Source organism: Vanellus vanellus, assembly GCF_965231255.1.
Source record: "Vanellus vanellus genome assembly, chromosome: 17".
Taxonomy (NCBI): Eukaryota; Metazoa; Chordata; class Aves; order Charadriiformes; family Charadriidae; genus Vanellus; species Vanellus vanellus.
The window spans coordinates 11,027,157-11,045,657 of NC_138922.1; the positions used below are offsets into that span (position 1 = coordinate 11,027,157).

The 18,501-nt window shown below is 38.1% G+C and overlaps 1 protein-coding gene across 2 annotated transcripts in view; it reads right to left on the reverse strand.

The window, feature by feature from the left end:
• TEX2 (testis expressed 2) overlaps positions 1-18,501 on the reverse strand; it is an 84,909-nt gene that overhangs the window by 35,578 nt on the left and 30,830 nt on the right. The window contains exon 1 of one of the 2 annotated variants that reach the window (XM_082491965.1): positions 7,271-7,534. The exons of the other annotated variant lie outside the window; for it this stretch is intronic. The gene's annotated coding sequence lies outside the window, so the exon portion shown is untranslated. Of the gene's footprint in view, positions 1-7,270; positions 7,535-18,501 lie in introns of those variants that run through there. 2 annotated transcript variants of the gene reach the window in all.

Here is an 18,501-nt window from a genome sequence, read left to right on the forward strand (position 1 = left end):
TGTTGAGAAGCTTTTCCATAGTGAAGACAACAATAACATCACTGGCTTCTTCCACTCCTACCACTACTGAGAGCTCCTCCACTAGGTGCTCAGTTTTGACGACAAAGATATTTCATCAGAGTCTTGAACCATACATCTTTACCCCTTAAATCATTCTAACAGATTCACTTCTTACCAATTTCCAGCTACATTCTCCTCACTCACTGCTTCCTCTTTTCCTACACCTCATCTCTCCCATCTGTTTGAAGACCAGGCATTCCCAACCTCCCCATCTGAAGCAGAACAACTCTGAACCAACTGTTTGCAGATTACATCAATACTTTCAGAAATACACATTTTTATTCATCCTTCTTTTGAAAGCCATGCTGTCCCCATCTTCCCTGGATGCCTCTCTAGGGCTGGTGGTTTTTTTTTTGGGGTTGTTGATTCTGAAGCTTTATTTATGTGGCAGGCAGGCCTGAATAATAATCTTAGATCCTCAAGCTTCAAATTATTCAAAACAAACCTGGAAGGGAAGGAGGCTGCTTGGAAAATAATTTCATTTCCCCAAAGGTTTGAACTTCAGATGCTTTTGCAGGATGGAATGAGAGCGCTGCCAATTAACTACTGCCACCTCCCCTTCTTCTGTTAAGGTACTGCACCCCCATCACCCACATAACAGCAGTTTATAATCCTCACCTACAGGCATTGCTTTTAAACTGCTACAACAACAGGAAAGAGCAAGCCAAGCAAACAGCGCACGCACGCTGCCTGGGAAGAGAAAATATGTTTTGCCCAGCTCTTTCCTACCGAGCAGCAAGGCAGGGCAGTGCGGGAGCTGAGGACATGTCTTACCCAGGTGACAACACGTCTCCACCACACCGTGACGCACCAGCTGATGAACAGGGACACCCAGGGAGAGACCAGGTGTTGGGCAGCGCTGGGCCAAGTTAGGCCACGACACCTTTTGTAAGTGTCGCTACAGTGACATGTGCTCTTACCTACACCAGGAATGACTAATTGGGAGTGTTTACGGAAATACTCAAGCAATCTGTCCTTCTGCCCAGCAGCATAAACAGCCCTCTCCAGAACCAGCAGTCCCTCTTCCTTCTCCCTGAAGCGGACAAACACACACTCCACCCTTCTTAAGCTTAGCCTCAGAAAGCACCTAATTCACAGCGCTGAGAAAATACAAGGTGCACTGAACAATTTAGACAATTAACTTTATAGATAAAGCAAAGTAATTATTTTCACATTAACAATTTAGAAAGTAGTTCAACCAATACACAAAGCAGCCAACTAGGAACTAACCTGAAAGAACAAGTCAAAGTTGCATACACCACACTTCTTTTATGCACCCATAGCCAGTTCAGTTTAGCTACGTTTACTAATTAAAGGACATCCAGTAGTGCAATTCAATGTTTTTTGTAATTGTTCAGTTGGAGAAACAGACAGGTTGGGTAACTAAATTCACACATATTGCAACAGCCAACTATTCCAATCACATTGCTATTACTTAATGCAATGTCTACACAAGGGGGAAAGGGTATGCAGCATTAGTAAAAACCTTTCATAAAAATTTGCAACAAGATTCAAAACTTGTCAGGGTATTTTCCCCTGCCTGCTGCTACTAAACACAAACTAGAAAAAACGTTTTCCACAAAACAGAAATTCCTTTCCTGATTAAAGAAAAAGTCTTACAGGTTATTAAAAAGCATTGTAATACTTTCCCCAGTATCTGTCAGTTGCATCAGAAGAACAAGCCCTAAACGCTATTCAGGAAGCCACTAATTTGATTATTGATAATGCCACAATTTGACTTCATGCAGATTGCTATTACTGTTCAAAGGGAAAGATGTTTCTAACTGGTCATGTCTCTGCTTTCCCAATAATCCTTCTGTGCCACCACTCTTTCAACAGGCACCTCCTGCTTTGGCAAACTGGCAAACAGACTGGGGAAAATAGGACTTCTTTAGGACTAACGGGGCTCACTATTATTTTGTGTTACTCAATAGTCATTTCCAAGTGTCAGACTGAAAGCAGATATATGATTCATACTATAATCTATCCTCCATTTGGTAGGAATGAGTAGTGGTGTATTTGTTTAAGACTCTTTACAACATTTATGTGGTATAACGGAAGAGCTACAGAAGATCTTACATTAACATAGACAGAACCACCTTAATGCATTGAGCCACTGTTCCCAAACCAGGCTAGAAGCATGCTAAATCTTTCCCAGTTTGGGAATACCTGCACAAGCCAATATGACATTCATACTTGCTCTCAGAAATTACAAATTTCAGTTGACTTACTAGAGTCTTAGCCAGTATCTTCCTTCTAACACCGAGGCTTATGGGAGGAGTGTCGGTATTCTTTATACTTACTTAAAATAAACAACAGAGCTTTCAGCATCAAACAAAATTCCTTCTGTTAAGAGCTAGAAGTCTTCATTTCAGATCCTTCAAAACAAAGCGCAATACTAGTGATCCTTATCAGTTACTGTCTTTATTTAAGCAAAGTTTTAAATATCAGAAGTTTACATCTCCAATAATCTGTTACCACTTTCCCATAGAAGTAGTCTAGAAAGCAAATTCCCATGTATTTAGCCCACAATGATCTCACTGAAACAGAGATGATAGATACTGGGACATTAGCTGTCATGTAAACTTCATCCCATTCAGCAGATTTATACCATAAAAGACAAAACAGGATAAAAAAAAAAACAAAAAAAAAAACAAATTTCAACATCCATCCCTATCCCCATTCAAATTTCTGATTACGACGATGAAATCCCCCTGGTATCTCCACAAGTTAATGTATTCCATGGTTAACACCTATTATTCCTTTTACATTCACTAGGCATTACTTTTAAATGAACTACATAGAAAGGGCTGGTAATTACCATTACACAATCGCCTTGTGAAACCATTGTGTCAGGGATCCAGTTACCCAGCCTACAGATAATACTTTAAAGCTCATTTTCCAACAGCATAAGAAGGAAGTTTTGCTTCACCTTTCAAGCTCACGCAACTGGATTTAACATACAGAGGGGAGAAAGAGAAGAACAAAAATTCAATAAAAAGTGTTTCAAATTTAAGCAGAAATGAAGAATTTTGTATCAGTATCAAGTACTATTAAAAGAACGTAGTCCAATGTGTTCAACTTAAGTCAACACCAGGATCACAGCCAGAATAGATCCTGCCCCCCACAATGTACTATAATATATACACACACACCTTCCACAGCACATACCTCTTAACAGAGGTCAACCAGGTTATCACAACGAAGCTGGTTAACAGCTAAAATACCTCCATCAGTTCTCTGAGCCCCATAAAAAAAAAAAAAAGATTAGATTTTTGTGCGAATGCCTTTAAAGTAAGAATAATCCCAGTTAAATAACCATCATTCAAGTACACTTAGGTATATTTAAATGAAAGATCCTAAACAAGACTTTAAAGTATTGTCAATGAGACCATATTTTTAATGAAAACTGTAAATCCAAAGAGACAAATAAGAGGGGGTCTTTACTGAAGTCTAGGACAGAAAGGTAAAGTAAAATTGCAAAGGCAAATAAAGAATCTTCAAATTCACTGGAATTATTTTTGAAGACAGGCATTGCTAATAAGGTCCTTAATACAAGCTTGTATTTACAATGTTTCAAAAATAATCAAATAAAAATTGTATAATGTTAGCTAAGCAAGTCTATTCTATATTAACATTTTCCCCAAAGACCTAAGAAAGGTCAGGTACCCCATTAGTTTCTCTACCTTCACCAATAAAAGCTTAATTATTATTCTTTCCTATTCTCATTCTGTGGCACATCACTCACACCAAAAACTTCATAAATCTGCACTACAGTTCAATTTTGACAAACACAAAAAGGTGAGCAGTTAAAGGTTGTCCAGAAACTCAGATAAATTTAACTTCTTCCTATTTAATACTTTCCTAAGACTGAAGCGAAGCAATATTTATAAGAAATTGAACATTCCTTTAACAGAAGAAGTTAAATCAAAGCTTAAAACAAAACACACAATAACTCATAGAAGAACAGTAAAGAGTGGGTAGAGTCACTTTATTTTGCTACATACTGTGACATTTATTCTTTTAAAAAAGAACATACAGTAACACAGAAACAGTAGGAGCTTTCTGCAAAGAGAGAGAAATCACAGTTGCAGGACAGGCTCCTCGTCCTTCTGGCCCGCAACCTGAAGACCATGTTCACAGAACAATGTCTGTGCTCTGCTGGACTTCAGATGGAAGGTATGGTCCCAGAAGGATTCGAATCCAACGAAGCAATGTGCGTCAGCACAAGATTAAGAACAGGGCAGCAGCGAATCTGCTAAAGTGCAAGACAGAAAACTAGCTAGCAATACACATAGTTAGCACAGTGCTTCCAAGCTGCTGGAGCTGGGAGCTGAAGCCTGTCAACACTGAGGCAAGAAGGACTTCTGCAGTTCAACCAACCTGATGACATGCCTAGACAGAGGTTGCTGCCTTGCCATTACATCAGTGGAGCACTTTTCAATCACTATAGGTCAAATTTTATTTTGCATCAGAACTGCTTCTCTGAAATTCAAAGGAGAAGCTGGAAGAGGTATGGAGTGAGTATTGGTAAGTTGAGCCCAGAAACCGGTTCTTAATGTGCAGCTCTTCAAAAGCTGAATTTCAACACAACCTCTACTAATATTTGCTTCCCAACCAATTGCAATGCTACTGGTGAAGCTCCTCAACACTCTAATACATGTTAGTAAAGCACTGTGAAAAGATCTGCTGTAATAACAAAAAGTTGCTTTTACCATATCATCAACTCAAACTATGATTATTTTTTTTTCAGGTTACTCACACACTTTCAATAAGTTATTCCTCTGCTCTTTCAGTAGATTCAAACTGCACCAGACTGTAATTTCATTAAAGAAATGGCACAATGAGAACAAATAAAAATTCTAGCACATTAAACTTTCTCCATTCACATGTTCTCCTCCTATGAAGAACTTTATTCTTGTTTCTATATCATTCATAGTTGCAAGCAACACATAGCATGTTTTCCTTCCAAAACACTCAACATTGAACAGTTCAACCTGGAAGTTCCCCAATTCCCACAACAGAACATAACAAAATAATAACAAAAGCACAATCAAATTCCCCCCTCTCAGCCTCCATCATGGATTTTGGAGATTTAGTCATTTCCAATATCATACATTGCTGTCTTTAAAAAGTACATCAAAATACTTATTTTTCCAGGTAACTAGTTGCTGGCATCAAAATTAGCCAAAAACCTGATTTGGTCATTAGTGAGAAGAGAAATGCCCCAGAAAGACAAAGGTTTACAGATCTAGATCTGAACGTCCTGCAGTAATGGATTTAGAAATAAATACATTAAACCCCGAACATACTCACAGGCAGAGAGAGGCAAACTTTTATCACAGTCTAAAGCCAGCTTTTTCCACTTTTCTAAAACTGCTATACTGCCTGGCTGAAGCACTCTCTTCAGAGTCACCCTGACAAGCCAAAAGAGAGTAAAAAAATCCACTGATCCGTTAGCAATCCTGAGCAATAAATATATAACTGCTGTGTTTGTTCTCTTCTAAAGGGAGGAGAGACTAAATCAGAATTTGCTGGTGCTGCAGAAGTTCTGCAACTCAACAGAAAATGTTTTACTATTACAAATACAAAACATTAAAAGCTTACACATAAAAAATTACGTCCTATCAAGAGGGTAAATAGTGAGGTAGAACATAAAACTATGCAGCGTTGTAACTCTCTCCCTCTTATCTCAGTGGAAAGAAAAAGAAAAAAGTCAACTCCTCATTAATCTGCTGAAAGATTATCTAAAACCTCTGTGGATTAGTCCACAGTTGAAAATACTGTCCGTATCACTGATTAAATTAAAGGTCACTATAAAATCTTTGGGGGAAATTTTGACTGAGTGACTTATAGACAAGCAAGTTTCCCAAATGAAGTAAAATAAGCTGCCTTGAATCCTAAATTAAAAAGGGCTTATCAGAATTGTATTACAGGCTCATTTTTCCCTACAATTCAAATGCACATCAATAGGTAAAACTGCCTACAGGTAACAAGCGAGTGTTCGAGGATGTTTTTACATTTACATTCATTTCACTAACAAAAAAATTCAGTCAATATGCACAGCAACTGTGAAGTTAAAACAACCATCAAATACCTTCATATGAAAACAGCAAAAAAGATATTAAAAATAAATGTTTGTCCACATGTAGCTAAACACAGATACAAAGATGAGCAGCACCAATTAGTAACTCAAACCTTAGGTGTCCATGTTAAACGTAGTTATGAAAGATCACTAAAACAGGAATGGAATCTACAGATTTACAACCACGCCCCATTGCTATCTAAAGACATTTTTTTTTCAATGGATTTTTAATGATTCATCAAATCTTACACTTCATACATACAACCTTCATTCTAATTTCATGTTTTGCAGAGGATTAGTATGCAAGGCAGAACTAGTGCTTTAAACCTTTTTTACCCGACAGGACAAAACACAGTACACAATCACGGTTTCTTTATTTCTCAGCGATGTTTTCAAAATTAGAGAGTGGGTATTCTCTGGTTTAATCTTATTTAACTAAATACGACTAAAGAATTTAATACTTAGAAGTATTTAGGTTTGGACCAAGCACACACCCCTAAGCAGCAAGGTAAAACTTAAAACAAACAAACAAACAAACAAACAAAACACAAACGAAACAACACACAAAACCACCACACCACATAAGAAAACAACTACGGAACCATGATGGACCAGTGATGCCACATTTATGTATTTTACTGTCTAGTCATATTCCAAAAAGTCACAATGGCAGAATCATAGAATCATCTAAGTTGGAAGGGACCTTTAAGATCATTGAGTCCAACCATTAACCTAGCACTACCAAGTCCATCAGTCCACCACTAAACCATGTCCCTAAGCACCACGTCTACCCTAAATACCTCCAGGGATGGTTATTCAGCCACTTCCCTGGGCAGCCTGTTCCAATGTTTGAGCAGAAAACAGGCCCAAGGAGGGGAATCTTTCCATTCTCACAGACCAACTCAAACAAGTGGAATATCTTGGCCACACTGCACACATTCAATGAGTCCTCTTCTCTACCAGCAAAGTCCTCACAACTTCATGTACACAAGTGTCAGCAGGACTTTTTGCCATCCAGCAATCACACCCATCTGTGAATGTGTCTTTGCACGTGTATTGGGAATGGAAGGGTCAATAGGTAAAAGAAACGTCTATGCTATCATCTACAGAAGGTTACTCACTTACACTGATGTCTGTTGGGTGGTTTTACCAAGGTAACTTCAGCCAGAAGCAGCACATTATCTCCAGCTCCTCCAATACAGCCAGGTCATTGCTGTTGCCTTTGCAACCACTCTAGATCCTGTTAGAAGTGCAGAAATAAAGAACTCCCTATAGAAATATGGATAACTTCACATGCCTAGGACCTTGGCATGCCCCAGGCACAATGCTGTCATTATCTGAATATTATCTGGTTTCTGATCTTTCTCATCCTCCAGCTCCGGTGGTACTTTTTCAACTTTTGGATCCCCAGGCTGTTGGCAACAAAACAACTAATCAAACCAAAGCTACTTTCAGAAAGCTTAAATTGTCTATGGGAAGGAGGATGGCTACCTCTGCATTTAATACAAATAAAAAAGTATCCATACCTAACTAGAAAGGCAACTGTACTTAGCACATGAAAATTAATTAACCTAAGGTACCTGAAGATATGTAGCAAACTACAACTATTAACATAGGAAACTACTGTTAGAGGACACGTTGATGATTACATTTGCTTACTTCCTCTCATCTCATCTACCTAAGGAAATCAAAAAGTGTCTTTGATAAATGCAGAAAACACATTCCAGACAGAAGAGAGCAGGATTTCTCAGAAGCTTTTGCGAGCATAATCCCTAGAGGGTCCAAAGGACAGAAAGAAAAGGTCAAAAAATAGGACTTCATAACACTCAAGTCTTTCAGAGTTGCAATAAAGTTTGAGAAGTAGTGGGACAGAAGTGATTCAAAAGTAATTAAACCCAAAAGCTAAACTGTTCTGAAAGGTTTCTTAAAAAAAAATCTGTTCCTAGCACTTGGAGAGGCAGTCTTGCCATAGCTCTATGCCATTCATTGAGTAGCCTTGTCTGTCATTGGATTCCATGAAAAATTAATGGAGAAAGGTATTACCAGCATTTCATACTACCTGGAAACTGCAAAGGCAAGAAACATAAACCAGCACAATACAAGAAAAAAAGCCCTTCGTGATCTGATTTTGGAAGGAAATGGCTTATGGACTAGATTTCCAGACTTCCCTGAAAGCCCTACGCAGGTAATCATGTTATTTTGCATCTCAATATTATTAAGAGGGTGAGAAAAATTTTGCTTTAACTTACCTCACTGAAGAGCAGTGTTCACACAGCACTTGGAACAAGTAAGATCATACAGAATCACTAACTTCTTAAAACGGCAATAGCAAAGACTAAGAAGCAAGTTAAAGCAGCTGAAGAATCACACAACCCGTCTTATTCTAGCAACGACTGTGCAGAGATCCTAAACTACTAATAACAGCTTCTATGCTTTAAAATCCTTTAACTTCTTATTCATAGAAGGATCCATAGAAGGTTAACAAAATGTAAAGTCAACTATGAAAAAAAACTTGTCCCGAGAATAGCAGGAAAACAAAATGTCAAACTCAGAATTGGCAAGAACCAGACATCTCTCTCTGCTTAAGGCAAATTTCATCTCATTTCATTCAGATTTATGTTCAACTCAAATACCTAGAAACTAAAATGCAAAAGTTCAGCAGCACTGTAGCTTTCCAACTGGAGAATGCAGTGCAGAGTGATGAGGACAGGAGAACACCCAAGATTCTGAAATTTTCCCAAGACCGAAATGGAACCTAGATGGCCCCTAACAACCTGAATTTTTCACACACTAAAGACAAAGTTTTTGCTTATCAAAAAAAAAAAAAAAAAAAAAAAACCCCAAAAAAACACCACAACCCACACCAAACACACAACAGAAACACTGTCAAACCTCGATGAGCAAAGATATTAAGTGAGGCTCAATTAAAAACATTAGGACAGACGACTCAGACTTTCCCAGCTTCCCAACTATCAAGACATAAGAGATCTTGAGGTTTTTTCATCTTCTCAAAAAGCTTCTAGAGCCTTGCAACTGTCATATACATTTTAGTATAGTCTCTCAAAGATTTATTTTGCATTGAAGAGTGGTTTAAGCATTTTATGATTAAAAATACTGGCCTATGAGACAGACAGACACAAAAAAAAACCCCACTCAAGTGCACAAGGCCAAAGCAACCATAAAATTCCTAGTCATTTGATTACAGTACGTTCAAATATTTTACAAAATACACAAAAGTATCAAGGCAAAAGAAGTAGAAATATGTGGCAAAAGCATTCACATGTGTGTTCTCATTTAAATATGTTTTCTTATTTTTCCACACATTTCAAGGTGTACACTTATTAACTGACAGATGTTGGCAACAATCTTCCCTAGACTTTGTTATCCAGAACTTGGAAGAAGTCCCTGCCAAAAGCGGGCTACTAAAATCAAAGCCACTAGCTTGATTTGCATTCCCTTCCACTTCTTGCATTAGACATAGAAGAGAGCAATAGTTAATGGATCAGTTTAATATATTAAAGCTTTCTAGTGGTCTGGTGGTTTGTTTTTTTTCTTTTTTTCCCCAAGAGCAATTGAGGTAACTCCTATTTCTAAAAGCTGCAATACATTTTAATTGCAACATACAACAGATCGATTACAGATTGCCTGACCTTAACAGCTACTTTGCAGGCTTGACTCTTATTGAAATCAACTGAGTCAGAAAGCGATGAGCACCTCCCACAACACATTTTTTTAATCCTAATTGCTAAGAAACTATGGCAGGTAGACACGTGAAAGAAAATTCAGATTGCTAGCGAAGTTGTTTAACAGGATCATTTTACATAAAAGTAGATATAAGGACACTGTATTTTTGAAAAAGAAAATCAGTATACTGTGATGACAAAGTGAGGTCTTTATGCACCTTAAAGACCTTTTGTTCACACCCTTAAGCAACAAGATTATGAGACAAATCTTCGTAGTCTGTTTTTCTTTCTCAAAATTTGAGTACCATTAACACGCCCAGAAAGATAATTTGTCATGTGAGTACTCTCAAAAAAAGTAAACAAAATAAGATTGGGAAGAACACAAAGTGCTCTACCCTTCTCTTTTTTTCAGCAGCATGGATCTACCCCAACATGGTCTTTCACTGTGTGAATCAGGCCACAAACGTAAAATAAAAAATAAATTTTAAAAAGCCTCTAAGAGGTTTAAGTTAGTTAACAGTTTTCTGAACTTTTCAGCACTCCTTGAAAAGCGTTGTCACGACCTCTGGTGAAAAGTAGTTTCCAAAGATCAATAATGCACGAAGCAACGCAGCCAGCCATTACTCATTCTCTCTCTGCTCAGAAAGCAGTTATTTTGTATATTATATGATATAATTCACTCATATAGCATGCAGATACAGACATAGGTCCTCATCTTAGTGGAAAGCAGACCTCAGGTAGACTGGTATGATGGGACAACAAATGAAACCATTCTTCCAGGCCTCTTTATTTCAGAAATGCACATACTAAATTCTGATCGGCTATATAATGAGCTGTAAAACACGCACGCAGATCTCACTTTTGCAAACATTAATCACCGTTTGTCTCCAGGAATTTCATCCAACAACCCCACAGGCTGAAAATGAAAAGGTCAGAAGGTGGATGTCTTGTAGCAATACATACCCCAGTTCCCCAGTTGCCTGCTGAATTCATAGCGCAATCCGAAGAAACAAGCTTAAAAAAACTTTAAAATGCATCCATTTTATTAGGAACCCCAGTTCTACTTTAAATTCCAGTAGTATTCATGCAAGCTCTCTATTACCATTCTCCTTTGCAGTTACGTCCCTGTGAAAAAAAGGCTAAAATGTTCCCTTTCTCATCCTATGATATTTGCTATTCAATAACAAGGTATTATCAGTGTTACGTTTGTCCAGCAAATGCCTTCAGCACTGGAAAAACGCCTACTATTGCAGACAGAAATAATGTCTATAGTCTCAAACACTTGATAAAACAGGTAAAAACGAAGGCACTCCACTGTATGTGGGTTACATTTTGTGCACGCATATGCACAGAAAGAGAAGTGTCATTAAAGTAGCTTCAAGGAAATGAATTTTAGGTCATCAATTTTAAGGTCTTGATTTGCTGGGAGATAAAAGAACAGCAAAAGCCACCAGATGGATTCAAAAGGGCAAATGGAATTGTCTCTGAGCCATATCCTGCCTTGTTCAATTACATTATTATGCAGGCAATTCTAATTTCAGGCATATGGCAACGTTCCTATATATATGCTTAATAAATCCACCATGTATTTGTTTATCAGAGTCAAGCAGCTATACAAGCTCTGAATTACATACGCTGTTAATAAGTTAGTGAGCGCATACATACTCACTTCCTCATACATCACCATACAGTGGGGTGTGGCTGTTTAAGTGAGGCTTTTAATTGCTGAGAGAGGTCAAGTCAGAGAAGCCAAGCATGGGTGGCAGCCACAGTTGTTTTCCAGTATAAGGTGACAAAACAGCGATGACTGAAGTGCAAGGAAGCTGCACCCATCCCTAAGGAGCTGTCTCTGCCATGCTAAATATAACGAAGGCTTTAGAGACAAGATCGGTTGCTCTTTTGAGGAAACTGAAAAAACAGTGCAAGTGGAAATCTAGACATTGAACGGAAATCTTTTCACCTCACATTCATCACACCGCGAGACAAGCTCCCCTCTGTAGTGTCCACACCCCCTCAAAAGTTCTCCTGAACTCCATGAAGGAGTCAGAAGTGTGATCATAACAGACAATGCCTTCTTAGTGTGAAATCTGAACGGATCACACAAATCAGCATTTGTTTGGCTTGGGGTATTGGAAGAGGAGGGCTGAAAAGCCACTGTTCACACCATACCTATTTTGCAACTAGAAAGAAATTTGCAGGACAGTCAACTCATAGCCGTTTTCATTGGTAAATACACTGCTTAGGGCATCTGGATGCAAGAAGCAAATTTTTTAAAAAAATATATCCTGAGAAAGTAAAGTACTAAACAACACTCACGGTGCAGCACAGTGATTTACTAATTTTTATAATTTTAATTGTGAAGTTATAGCTTGATAGAAAGAATAATAAATATCTAGCTAGAATTTTTTAAATCTGGCCAATAAAAATGAAACTGAAAAGTTGTACCGACTGATCAGAAAAGCAAGTGGTTATAAAATCTGTTCAATACTCAAAAATAATTACCAATCCACATCTCAAAGCTTCACAACAGAAGAAATGGAAATCCATACAACCAAATATTTATGCTCTTAAATACAACACACTTATAAAATAATCTTTTCAGGCACTTGCAGAGTTTTCTACAAGTGTTAGGCACATATCTTCAGCTTGCCTGGAACCTCTAGACAGTGTTAAGGCATCTTGAAAAACTCAGCCTGTTGTCATAGAGGGAATGCTAACTGGAATTACAAAACAGGAGATAGTTCGCATGCACAGCTGATCCTTTCTCCATGCACATCTCCTGTTACTTACTAAAATAACAGATAAATAGAATAGTAGCAATTTTACTTTTTTTTCCATAAACATACTTTTGTAAAATTGTCACGCATTTGCTCAGAAGGTTTCTTAAAGACCTGGCAAAGCCTTTATTAACTAGCACATTTTTGGGTTGACAGACATTTAGAATTATCTCCCCCTTAGTTCTTTCCCCTTCTCTCAGTTAATTTGTTTAATACTTCAAGTCAAGTTGAAAAGGAAGAAATGTGAAAGCGATTAGACAAAAAGAACTGTCACTGAGAAGGTCTTACAAAGATAAGTCTTATCAAACTTCACAGCAGTTACAAACAAGAGAAGGAACATACGGATCACTTTCATTTACCACCAAAATACATTTATTTATGCATTCAACCCCAAACATTACACAAGAATATTAGAAAAGAAAGTGAAGCAACTCTGGGCAACAGAAATGACAGATATGTATTAAGCAAGCAGAATGGAAATACCCGGCTTGGAAGGCAAGAGGTGGGAGGTGACCAGTGGGCAGGGAGCAGGGGGCACGGGAACACTATGGGAAGTTCGGAGATTATCGTTTCTGTCCTCAGCCAGAGGATGCTCTCGTAAACCTGGCAGAGCTCCACACAGGCAGGTTCTCGATACTCAGAAGTTTCAAAAGAGAAGGTAACACAACATACTGCAATTACAAGCTAAAAGACAGAGCACTAAACCTAGATGACAACTTTCACTGTCTGCTTTTAGTATCACATGTTAAGCAATACTTCCTAATCAAGCTACCACAATCACAAGTGTGTGAGTGTGACTATCTCCCTGCCTCTCAAAGAAGCCTTTTTCTTTGAGCCTGTCTGGGCTTCTAAAACAGACATTTTTATTTCCTCAGTCTTAATCCTGACTTCCAGTGAAATAAAATTATTTTGCAGCTATTTAATTTCAGCTCAGAACTTCATTGCAGCTCATGACAGGTTGCATTTACATTTCAGTCCTCTGTCATCTGCTTTGAAATTCCCAGAATCAAAGGAGATAGTAGCTTGATTTGTCCTTATATTTTTGCAGTCCTATTTTACAACAGAAATATAATTTAAACAAAACACATGAAATCCAGAGTAAGATCTAGAGCCTCAACATCTCCCAGTCCTCTTCATAAGCTACTAAAACCCAATATAGCAATTTTTAGGACTCAAACTCTTCCTTTAGAAGAGCACTTCAATTCCTGAATATGCATTTTCATACTCCTTTAAGAGATCCTCTTTTAAGATTGACCACCCCATCTTCTCACAGCTTCAGTGTAACAATCCTACACTGATAGGATAAGTGGTTCAGGACATGCAATACGTTCACCAGCACTAAGGGACATTGTTATGCAACGTTCCTGTCATCCAACACCAGTGGGGTCAGAGAGCATAACTGTTTATAAACCACAGGGACACGAGGTAATGAATATTAAAATCCAGTTCATACAACAATTCATTTGCGCTACCCTCCTGGCCTTTATGGGAAAACACCACTGTTTGCTACGTTTTATTGATCTTCTGTTATCCTTTGTCCATTAGTCATCTTGTCTTTTGGAACACTAAATTAACCACTGTGCTATGTAGTGATTTGGACTTTGCACAGCAGAATAACACACCTTGCTGTTTGGAAATGAGAGAGTTAAAATAAATAGGAGAGAAGGACAATGAACAGAGAGTTAGGAATTTTGAGGAGCAGGAAGGCAAGGCAGGCAAGATTAGAGAATATACCCTTTTTTACCAATATATTCTCCTGTCTCTCCAAAGACACTAACAATCAGCTTCATCACAGACAATAGTTCTGAGCACCCAGAGAATAAAGATGACTGGTAAATAACCTGACACCTTGGAACTCCTCTCCTCACAGGGGGCAAAGCAGGAAGAAAAAACATGTGCAAAACTTACAGTGACCTACTGCATGCCACAGATATTTCAGCTGCTCTAACCTACTCTTGTTGTCGACACTTGCTCCTCTGCTTCCCAACTCCCAAGACTTCCAACAGGGGCCTTGGCTAACACAGGAATTTTTAAGCAACTCCTCTCAGTTGCCTTAATTGAGAAATTTCAACCTAAGGCACTTGCTTTTTATTTTCCAGAGATACTGGTCATCAAGGACTCCATTAAAGCAAATGGTGATGCATCCGTTAATCGGGTTGTAAAAGGGATACCTCCATAGCCCTGGGGATCCAAAATAATTCACTACTGTAACAGCCTTGCTTCACAGCAAGAAACTACAGAGAAGGCAGATAGCACAGGAACAACAACACAGGCAAATACTGCATTACAGAACTGGTCCGATTGGAAGTCTTACATTACACTGGGCATAGTTACTATGGTTGCCAAAGGGAGGGGATTTTGCTCTGTAAGCACACTCAAAACTCATGACACTAAGTTACCATGTGGCAGCCTCCAGTGCAAAATTACTCCAATAAAGGGCCTGTGTGAAAGAACCTACATAACACCTTAACAGGCTTAAAATTTCATTTGCCACGTAAGTAGGTACTTTCGGACCTACTCTATGCAGCTTGGCCCAAATCCAAGCAACTCCATTCACTCACAGTTCTTCTGAAGAGGTAAGTGCTAACTCTCCATGTCATTAAACCTCAGTCCTCACAATGCTCCTGAGTGAACAGGCACACAGAGGCTAAGGCCACTGGGTGAACTTAAATGTTCCTTGTACATGTGCAACCTTCATGTTTTGTCGCCTTAGGCAGGAATGAGATCTTGACCAATAATTATTAACTTTCTGCCTTCAAACTTCTGGGCTTGCCATGTTGACATAAGCTTAAAAAAAAGTTAAACTGTCCAAGAACAGATAATTCACAACTCTGACAAGAACAGTGGGTCATATATTTCTATGTATATTTCTATGACACAATAATTGAGATTGTGTCCCACACATCCAGAAAAGAAGCTAAATTCAACCACTTGTAGTACAAAAAAGAAAACCCAAACCCCTTACTTTGTGGATCTGAACCATCTACCACGATCATCTACAATAATGAAACAAGTGGTAGATTTTTTTTTTTAATCAACAATCAACAACAGTTTTACGCATACCATAACGATATGCATCAGTGCACTGAAGGAATAAACACAGAATGGGGAATACTGACTGATAATCCTAAAGCTTTCACTATTTACCATACTGCCTCTGAAGGCCTTACATCTTGTGCTTACACTAGAGAGAGATTTGTGAGGGTCAAACTTTGCTCCTTAAATGTTAAATATTTTTTTCCTCAAGTTATCCATGATTGCGTTACTTAGTGAATTTAAAAAAATTGCTCCCAGATTGCACGTGTCTTCAAATTTGCAGTTTCCATTCCTTCCAGTCAGCCGTAAGAAAAAGATTTTGCAAATACAATCTTGTTTCTTTTCCAGTAAGCCTAATGAAGATGTCAACTCCCCTACAGACCTGCACAACAGAGGCATGAAGCAACAATAGAATACACTTAGAAATAGTGAAGCAACAATAGAAAATACTTGACAACTGTCTCCGTGTCACAAATTTCACCAATTTCTCAGAAACACAACATCAGACAGGAAATAGCATATCTGAGACAATAAGAGACATCAATGAAAAGGTCCCAAGAACAAAGAAGCCTGGCAGTCCTGGAGTTTGTGCATTGTTTCCCACCAGTCGAGTCTCAGAAGAGTTCTCCAGAGGACCTCTTTAAAAAATAATAATTAATAAAAAAAAATCCTGCCTAACCTAGTTGAGCAATCTCATTTTTCCTCCTCTTCTTCATATCCCTTCCTTCCCTCAATACTAATGCTTAATTCCACAGCATATAGTTGTTTGCTTATTTCTCAGAACATGGATCTAGCCTTCCACTAGTCCATGCTTCTGTCCACGCCTTCACGTCAGGATGGTTTGAGAACTGTGAAGATGCACAATTCTTCTTGGTTCAACAGTTTGCTATAGTCCTTTCTCTCACCACACAGAGCAATTCATTCTAAACACCACCATTAAAGGACTTGTATATGGCACACTAACTGATAAATCTCTATCATAAAACAAAACGGAGATTAAGATGGAGCTAAAGTAATTAACAGCCTAGTATACCAGAAAGTATCTGGTACACAGAACAAACAGCATTTTCTATCTTCAAAGTACACTGCTGAAAAACTAAACTAAAAGCACATACAAGATTCTTCTTTACAGAATACATACTCCTCTTGAATGGCTGATTAACATGGTTCCTGTAAATCCACAGACAGGACACTTCAGTAGATACCTAAAGACACAACTTCCCATGTCAAGGCCTCACACACACGTAATGAAGGCTAACACTATCTTACAAACAACATACTTCAACAGAATTAATTCCCATAAGCACTATTTCTTTCCTATGAAGACTTCTTTTGCACTACCTCACATTGTGAACATTGTAGTTCCCATATAAAACTGCAAACTGTGTTTTCTTAACTTAACAAAACTTTGGTGAGCTACACAAAGTTATGAGCTATCTCTGCAAGAGCTGCAGATGTTGTCAACAGAGCAAGAAAGAAGAGACTACTCAGTGGTAGCCTTCACCTCAACTTAGCTTTGTAAAACTCAGGAAGAGGTTAAAATAGCTGAAAAACAGTAATAATCAAAAAGCCACTTGGAATAAAAGTTTTTTCTGCAAACAAAAAAATACTGGAAAGGAGAATTAGACTGCAGGAATCAAGTCTAATAAAAATCAATAAAGCTACTAAACTGCTCCCCAAATTCTATTTTAAGTCTCTCCTTTGACAGGATGCCTTAAAAAAGTTTAATTGTATTACTAATGCACTGAAATCACTGCCTGTTCATATAGTCTGTTTCCTTCATTTAGTTATCCGTTGCCTCTTGAAATATAAGCTTTATAGAGAAGAGAGCATCTTTTCTAATCACTGTACAGCATCTTGGTAAAGGAAACGTTTTTCATGAATGGGGTTCCTAGATGTCACATACCAGTGCAAATAAGTTGATGTTTTCTCCAGAAACATACGTAAAAGTTTAAAATACAATAAAGACTTACTTTCTAATTTCCTGGAATTTTAAAATCTGACAAAGATGTTGCCCTACAAGTATCCTGGGACTTAAATTTATGCTTGTCATTTCTCCTCTATACTACTGTTGTAGAACCACAACATAATTTATGTTGAAAGAGGCCTCTGCAGCTAGTCTGGTCCAACCTCTTGCTCAAAACAGGGTCAGCTTCAAGCCTTACATCAAGGAGAGAACACCAGGAATAAGGTCAGTTGCATGCAGCATTGCAAGTTTGGTTCCAACCGTCAGAGAACTTGGGCCATCAATGCAATGCAGTTTATCAAAGTTTAGGATATTTTGTATGGAGACTTTTCTTTGAACGGGTCTCTCACTATCTAGCAGGCACAAAGCCAACACTGCCTTACTTAACTGCCTCATTTGCCCCTTAAGTGCTGCATTCTTCAGCAGTCCTGACATATAGTATCATTCTCTCAGTATTTCACTATTGAACCACCCTCCCCCTTGAAATCACAACACATCCTTTCTAGTATCCACTTTACATTACCTAGAGTAAGAAAAGGCATTGTTCATCCCCTTTATTGGGCACATGTGGCACCTTATGCATTTCCAGAGTTGATTTCTACTCTGAATACATTACATCTCTTCTAATACTAAGTACACACTGATGAAAGTTCACAGTATTAACTCTTATCTTTATTTCTCTAATCTCTAAGCCTACATTATGCTCTTATTTTCCAACATACATTGTCATCTGATTGTTTCATTTAGAGCAGTAAGGGCTTCTAGAAGGTGATGCCTTTATTCAAGGATAAGTATTTTAGAGCACACTGAATTAACATTACTACTTACTGTGGACATCTGATACCACAATTTCCAGCTTGCCAAAGGAAAAGAATAACAATCCAGAGATTAGAT